General features: G+C 51.5%; 1 protein-coding gene across 2 annotated transcripts in view; it reads right to left on the bottom strand.

Annotated features, from left to right (window-relative positions):
* Positions 1-7,909, bottom strand: part of LOC126571789 (discoidin domain-containing receptor 2) — a 229,819-nt gene extending 221,910 nt beyond the window's left edge. For both annotated transcript variants that reach the window (XM_050230594.1, XM_050230592.1), the window contains exons 1-2: positions 7,831-7,909; positions 4,915-5,558 (exon numbers count right to left, since the gene is read on the bottom strand). The gene's annotated coding sequence lies outside the window, so the exon portion shown is untranslated. The remainder of the gene's footprint in view (positions 1-4,914; positions 5,559-7,830) is intronic.
* Positions 7,910-8,627: the final 718 nt, after the last annotated feature.

Below are 8,627 nucleotides of genomic sequence, written 5' to 3'. Positions count from 1 at the left end.
TCTACAAACATTTCGAAACATTCTGCAAAGCAACGTAACGCAATGGCAAAAAACACTACGCTGGAACTATATGCGATATAGGTTAAAGCACTCGACAACGAACATGTTAAAACCTGGCGAAACAGATTCTTCGAAAAACCTCCCCGCCCCCGGGGGACCGGAACCCACAGCGAACGACAACCACTTTATCTTGTTTGCACTTTTATGCCGCTTATTATGACGCATCGCACCGGCTCTCTCACACTCAGACATAACTCACAGCGCTCTGCGTGTGTATATTTCCGTGATTTTCGTGATATGGAGAGATAATTGATTTTTCGATGAACCTCACACCCCTTTCCCGCCGAGGGCTTGGGGCGGCTTTCCTTTGGGTCGGAAACAGGAAATGCAGCACGCACCGGGCACCTGAGCCAAGCGGAGGAGGGGGGTGTATGGGGTGGCCAACCACATCATCGATCCAGCGGCAACAACAACAACCCCTAAAATCGGCTTTTCGATGAATCGAACGGCAAAGATGAAACGCTCGATCTGTGGTGTTGGCTGTGGTGAGGGCATGAAGGTGGCTAGCCAGGAGGGTGTAGCATAAATTATCACAAAGTGATACCGAAACAGCGCGTCAATAAAGATACCGAACCCACGATGGGGACGCTGGATGCTCGCAAATAAAGTCGCGCAGCAGGAAAAGGGGTGGAGCGCGAGGGATGTGGCGCCAGGCAAACAAGGGATTGGGGTGGTGCTCAGGGGCAGGTGAATATGATTTTTCCTGTGCACGTTTCCATTTTTTTTGGTACAAACATTGCAGCTCATGTTGTTTGTTAAATGGTTTCAAAAAGAGGAAGCAAAGGGGCAAAAGTAATGACGCTACCCCCCCCCCCCCCCCCCTCTCACTCTCACTCTCACATCCTCCCTCTCACCCTTCCGATCGTTAAGTAAACATTAAACACACCGAAACACCAGACATCGATTTTCGAATCGCATGATGCTGCGGCAGCATACAAGAGCGCAGCGCATCTCTGGTAGCGCAGCACTCCAGGAAGGTCATTGCATCCATTCATTAAAAGCGGGATGGTAGCGAGCGAGGAAGAAACCAAGATTTCGCATGGAACTAATCGGCAGCCGGCATGTTTACAAGCGAGCAAACGGTTTGTTAACGATCCGCACCGCCGCCGACCGTCCTGGAATGTCAAACGATTATGCGCCCCATAACTTGCCGGTGTTTCTCCACCGAACTCCCGAAAATGAAGTCATTGGGCCCTTCTGCCCCCCTCCGTTGGGTAAATCTGTTTTGTCGCATAATCCAGCAACTCCCCCCCTTCTGGTGCTGGTCTCGTCAATCAGTCGTCACCACCGAAAGCGCACGCGAGCTACTGGAAATCGATGGCACCGAGCACAGCACCGCCAGCAGCCCGCCAGATTGGATCAGGTTTCCTGTGAACACGTCACCCTTCTTGAGGTGCCCCCTAATCGCTCGCTCGGAGTGTGTGGGGCTGTGTGTGTTTGACAAGAGGAATATTTTTAAATAAATGTCTCCGGCAACGACAACGACGACGACGACGACGACGATTCGTTTCGCTTAATCCAGTCGCGACGTGCGCGCGGTTAAAGCCAAAAGCAAACAATGAAGAACACCAGCAGTAGCAGCAGACGGCGACGATGATGACGACGTCTTGGCTTGCGACAACAACAACGGAGGGTGGCCACCGCCACAAGACGCTCGTCTGCTGGCCCCTTCTGTTTCCAATTATTGCAAGCGAGCGAACGCTCTCGGTGCAAGTGCAACTAGAGAGAGAGAGAGAGAGAAAGAGAGCGATCTGGATGCCACGATGGTTCAATGTGCATTCAAAACACTAGCCTGCGATATGATTTAAAGCATAGATCGAGCCGAAGGAAGCCATTAAAGACCATTCCGTGAACGCCGTTCTCGACCGAACCCTTTCCGCAACATCGCGCGATTCTTATGATTCTGCGGGCCTGACTGATGATGCTGACCGGCCGGTAAACTTATGCTGGGCTCTGCCGCTCGCGGTTTGTTTTCTTTCGTTTTTTGTTTTTGCCTTTCCACGGACTTCCAGTCTCCAGCAGTGACGAGAGACCCTCCTCGTACGAAGTGTTATGCTTTGCTCACAGCAGGCCCAACCCAGCACCCCATTGCGGGATCGCGCTAATTTACTTTGCGTCATGGGGCTCGCTCACCGCGGCGTGATGATGACTCTCGATGAGTTCATTACCCATTAGCCGGGGCCAGTGAGGGAAGGAAGCGGTGCGGGGGTGGCGGGTGGAGTCCAAACAGCAGGATACCACCACCAGCAGTGGGCCATTCATTAGCGAGCGACAAACAAAGGAGGAAAACGGCGAGACCCCTCCGCATCGCGATCGACACCTCTTTGGCTTTTGTCTTTTGGCGCGAGGGAAGGCGCGATCACAACCAGCTCGATCGTGTTCTGGCTTCTCAAGGGGCGATCGTCGCGTCGCGTCGACGTAGTGGCGGCTGTTTGCCTTACTAATTAGCTCACCCCGGGAGAGGGGCGCTGGGCTGGATCGTGAGGATCCTCCCAAAGAACGGTTGGCGCCCTTTTGCTGGTGCCCTCGGTGCCATGATCGCGCCCATAAAAGGACTACAATGGCTCTAATTCATGGCTAGGAAGGCCCAAAACAGGGCACTGGAGGGGTGGCTCACGATTTACCAGAAGGCAAACCGCAGCAGGCGACAGCTGGGCGCAATCTTTGACACTCCCCCCCATGGTGGGCCCCGCTCGATGGGTTCTGTTGTTCCTTGACACCCTCGCACGAACAGTGGAGTAGCGGAGTAAATCCCTCCGTCGACAACTCCACGCCAATGTCAACACCGCAGTACGCCAGGCTATCGGAATACCTCCCGCACTCACTCACTCACTCACTCACTGTTTGCTCCCTCGGCTTGTGATAAGCAAATAGATCGCGCAAGTCGGCCACCTTTTCCTGTGCAGATATGCCGACGTAGATGGCGTCGTCGGAAGCCGAAACACACACTCAGACACGCCGCGATCTTTTGACCCAGTGATGTTGATCCAGAGAGAGGCAGGAAATGCAGCTTTAGTGCCGAGACTCCCTGTGATAGAACGCAGCACAGTCAGCTGCACCTTTCCCGAGTGGCGACAGTGTATTCAGCTTGGTCGAAGATTCTTCCACACCCCAATTTTACTGTCGTCTATATTGACACCGCAGCTCAAATGGAGCCACGATCGAATACTAGCGAGCGAGCACAACTGCTACACCGTTGAGGATGGTTTGGTTAAGTCAAACATTTCACCGATGTTCCAATAAATTACTCACAAGGAACAGGGCGGAGCACTACAACCACGGTTCGATCGGATCGATAAGAATGCCCTGGAACGATCCTAAACATACACGGCTCACCATATCCCACTCCCAGGTCAGTAACGAGGCATCTGAACGAATTGTTGATGTTTAAAAAGATGCAGAGTTATCTTTGGCTGTCGATTCCTCGTCTCCAGCAGGTCCGGTCTTGAAGTGCCAGACGGTTGAGACGGTGTCACAATAATTTTATCAATTCCCAAAAACCCTCGTTGAGGGTTGGGACGGACGTGAGCCAAAGGGGCACTTCAGACGCCAACGAAAGAAAAAAAATTGGGATTTTCTTTTCCAAATTCCGAATCGATAAGCATAGACGTGCGTCGTTCCATCTGCATGATATGGATCAGCTGCTGCTGTTGCTGCTGCAGCCCTACGATGACGGTTCGGTTTTTGATTCGATACCCGCGGTCACTCCCCTTCCCCGCCTTCGGGCTTTGACAGACGGCCAGACGGTGCTGTGCTCGCTCAAATCAAATAAACATTCAATCATATTTGCCCTGACCTCGGGGGAGGGAGTTTGAGAAGAAAGGGCAGAGACGAGAAGCCCGTATCGCAATAACTACGATTCCAATCCAATAACGGAAGAGAACAGTCAAAAGTCCTCCAGTCCAGAGTGCGCCTGGTAGTCTCGCCGATACCCATAGGGCGGGGTGGGGTTATAGTGCAGTGTAGTGGAGGAAGAGAGGACCAGGCCAGTGGTCTGTGGGCGTCTTACAATTGTCATCGTCATCGAAGAGGAGGGAAATCTTAATCAATCAATCGAGCAAAGAGGCACCGACACAAAACGAAGCGAGAGAGAGAGAGAGAGAGTGACGAGTGACGGTCCGTTATGGGCCGCTATCCTGCACAAGGTCGGCCTCCGGTCTGCGGTCCCCGGTCCAGATTGGTCGAGCAACAAAACAACAAAATGGAAAGGCCAGACCAGACGTTGGCATAATACCGGGAAGATTCTTCAATTGACATTCGTGGAAGAAGCGCCCATGACTCTTGGAATTATTAAGACGTGACGATCGGTGACTCCGGGGCGGTGACGGTGAGTCCCGGCATCTCAATCACGGGGGGGACCACGCATAGGTGCCCACGGGAATGCCCGATCTGCCCGATCATAGCGAGGGTATTAAGAGATTGTGAAGTGACGTTTATGTGCTCGGTGGTCACGGTGCACCGGTTTGTGGATGCCTCCGATCCAATTCAAAGCCATCCATCCATCCAAGCAGCAGGTGAATGACAAATTGTTTTCTCTCTTTTGATGTCTTGTGTGCGCGCGCCTTCGCGGTCCTTTTTTTACGGTCCGAGTCAAAGATGTAGCATAATTGAGGTGACACGCGAGAGAAAAGGTTTTGAAGATTGGTCCAGCCAGGGGTACAGCGGACTTTTGAGAAAAAAACGTTTTAAATGGACCCATGGAGGATCCCTTTTGTGTGATGTCGCGTTTAAAGCTTCTCACGATCTAATGTATGCCGCCAAAAAGGTTTAGCCTCGTATATTGAGAGCGTTTTGTAGAATTTAAGTCAACAAAACTCCATTCTGAGCTGGCTAATTACGAATGTCATTACGTACCTTAATAATTCGTGACGATGCCTTGTTGTTTTGAAGCAACGTTGGGACCGAATTCGTTCGAATGACTTCACAGAACACCTAGCCGGAAATGGCCTCACAACTCATCACCTTATGACACTCTCAAAAAGCACTAGATACTTCCAGATAATTATTCAAAATCACTGCACTGGCTATCCGGACGCGAATCTCCCGAAAGACCTTTTCGATTGAGCGATTGAACGATGCACACTGCGATCGGCACACAACAACACTGGTGACTTCCAAATTCTCTATACAAACGCTTCACTATCACTCCCAATGCACACTTGGATGACACGTCAGCTGCTTGCACGGCTGGACGCGCTCACACTTTCCACTTTAGTTAGACGAGCTTCTTAACACTCTGTAGCAGGCCCCGTCGCAACGTTAAACGAGAATCAAGAATCATTCTGGCCCCTGCTCCATGGCCCCTTCCCCAGAAGGCCTTTGGTATTCGTCTACACCCTTCTCACACTGCGTTTGACACACTTTGGCATCGCATCTTTTGTGATTCAATCTCACTAGTGACGTCAGAGCTGCGACTAATGCCTCCAAAATACACAAATACGCGGACACGCGGACAAAACGAACACTAAACTCGACACTCGCTCGAACGAATTTAGATCCTGCGAAAAAGCCAGAAACCGCAAGATTTGATTTGATTAATACGTGCACACACCCATTCACACACTCGTACTCCTGGCGGTGTCTCCTAAGGGAATCCGGACGCCACTGGGAGTCGGTCAGGAAGAGATCAGCATGCATCACGATACTCAGGGGATACTTTGCCGAAAGCGTATCACCTCCTCCATTTGCGAACGTTTTGCGTTGCGTATTGCGGTTGGCATGCTTGGACGCCACAACACTCGGCAAGGTCGGCTCGGTTGACCGCGCGTTCAATCATTTGCATACTGATCCTCATCCTCTGGGCCCCTTTGGCAGACCACATTGGCATTCAATCACTAAAACATCCAAATACCGGACACCAATCAACCTGCCAATCGTCATCCCGTCAGCATAACTTCCCCCTCACCCTGCACAGTCTGTAGAGGCGAGTAGCGCACGGGCCTTAGACACGCCGGAGAACGAATCCGAGAACCAACTCCGCTCTCTCTTTAGAACCGCCAGCCTCCCGGGCAGTTCACCACCATCGAGATCCGTGGGGAGTAATTATGGTAATTTGAACTGATTATTAGTGACATCGAGCACACATACACGAACACACACATATGCACCACATGATGGAGGGGGGAGAATTTAATCAAAACCATTCAATCATCCGTGTCACATCGGTTGTTGGGGTTTTGCGCTGGAATCTCCCGTTTAGTGGTTGCGGTTGTGGGTGGTACTGGGTGGTATAGATGGTTGGTGGTGGAGTGGGCGGATGGGCGTAGGGTCACGCAGTTATGCTGAGGATTGAACTGGGGATGACGACCCATTAACCTCGCCTCATTCACGGTACTGCCCCAGGTCCCTTTTTAACCTAACCTCACATATCGGGACCAACAGCATAGTAAACACAGACGCACGCACACATTACATAGTAACCAGGGGAGTTTCCGTTCACTAAATAATCGCCGCTTACTGTGGGATCCAGGAACGTAGAATCTTCATAATATCAACCTAACCTCAAACAGGTTTTGCACAATTCTCGAAACCAATTCTCACCAGGAAGGTGTCCAGGCGTCCAGGTTGATTTTGCGCCACCGAAATACAGTGTCCCCTATAAGCCATCTGCCCCTCTGGCGTCTCATTCAAAGCGCCTTCCCCCAGCATAGGCTTTCACTCGTAGGTTTATCGATTTTCGCAAACGCTTCGAGGCGACTGACTTGCCGCAACCGCTTCCTCCTGTAGCAACGGGAGCGCAGGTCCGGAACAAGGACCTCGCAAAACACTCGCAACATGGTGGAAAAACGGTTAAACGGGGTGCTGCAACAAACAACAAACAACAACAATAGCGTCCTGGTCGTCGTCGCGGCATAATCACGGTCTCGCGGTCCATCCACGGCACATGGTGTCGTGCTACGGTCCCATAAAACAATGGACTCGTTGCTTTTGGGGCCGCACGGCGATGCGCTGCAGGGCCCCACCTCGAAACAACACAACACGGCACGGTCCTGCCTTTGCTCCTTAACACTTCCGGGGTGGCAGAAAGGAGCGCCAACCAGTCAACCAGCCTGCCAGCGAGCCAACTCCCCACTTAGTTCCGGTGGCATTCTTCTGCTTCTTCGACTTGCGAACTCGCCACCCTCCCCTCGCGGACACCTTCGACCAGAGAAACGAAAGTCCTTCTTCTCCGTTCACGGAAAGGGCGCGGTTGGGGGACCTGGGGTGTGCTTTTTAATTTATGCAAATTAAAAAATAATAATCAACCATCATCATCATCATCATCATCGCCGCCATCGCGCCATCGTCGTCATCGTCGTCAGTATCAACGGGCACAACGAGAGGACAACACACCAACCAACCAACCAACCAACCACCGAAGGAACCAACATAAACCATCACGTAAACCTCTCGGACGTCTCGCGTGGTCTCTTGGACTTGGCGGAGAAGCGATGTCGCTCCGAAGAAGGTTCAGGAGTCCAGGCACACAGGCCTCCAACGTTGTTGCTGGTGACCGAAAGCCCGGAAACGGAAACACCTCGACGTATGATTTATCACGACGAACGGACGGAACGGACCTCACGAGTAACGATTATACGGCCACAACACCATCACACCGTGGGACCTACAAAGACGCCTTTTACAAAGCGTCACACTTGGCGGTGTCCTAAGGGTCACACTGGCACCGACGGGCACTTTACACACTGACGACCTTGCCACTGGTCTAGTGCTAGGGACACCTGGAGACTCCACGTTAGAGGGCCTGCCGATCGATTGCTCCGGACCGTGTACCTTATGGAGGATGCTGGAACAGCCGGCCACGTTCAGAGACGGACAACGATACGCGCGACAACCACCACGGACTGCTGCTCTTCCGCGGAAGAAGACCGAACCGAGACTGGCGAAGGCCGAGAACCGGCCACGGTGCGCCACCATGCCGGAGCATAAACATCGTGCTGCGGTCGCTTTTCGGGCCCGGTTCGGCATCGAATCGCGAGGACCGGTCGTCGGGATGTTCACTTCTCCCGAAAGATAAAACGGGGTTCGTGGTTTTAGAACCTTGATGCGATCGGGTATGCTTGTGGGGTGGAGAAGTGCTGTTTTTGGATGGATTTCAGGGTTTGTTGTTGTACCTTTTGTCTAAGCAAATGTCATGATTCTAATGTAATTTTAATACTAAACTAATTTGTTTATAACATTTTTCATTTTCTGAAGGTCGCTTTACTTTATCTTTGCCCATTTCCTTGACCATTTAAGCAAGATAACACCGCCACGGCGACACTTGCCTGCTTAAAGTATGTAATGTATGTATCAATGTAATGTCCTGGCCAGCGATTTCTCCGGACTGAAATTCGATGGAGAATGATTGGCGTATGTAAGTTAGTGATGTTTACGGGAATGGTAGGCAATTTGACACCATGGATCAGGTGGAAGTAGCTAATAAGAGTGCATGGCGATCCTTGCGCACTGCAACATTTTTCATGCTCGCTGTAAGCATGCGAACTCGCATTTCCAGACAATTAAAAGTAACGGAGGAGTTACTGATTGTAAATGTAAATAACATTGATCCCCTAATGAACTGTTTTCCA

The sequence above is a fragment of the Anopheles aquasalis genome, chromosome 2, assembly GCF_943734665.1.
Source record: "Anopheles aquasalis chromosome 2, idAnoAquaMG_Q_19, whole genome shotgun sequence".
Taxonomy (NCBI): Eukaryota; Metazoa; Arthropoda; class Insecta; order Diptera; family Culicidae; genus Anopheles; species Anopheles aquasalis.
The sequence above is the reverse complement of the archived record's forward strand: the minus strand, read 5'-3'. Positions and strand labels throughout refer to the sequence as shown.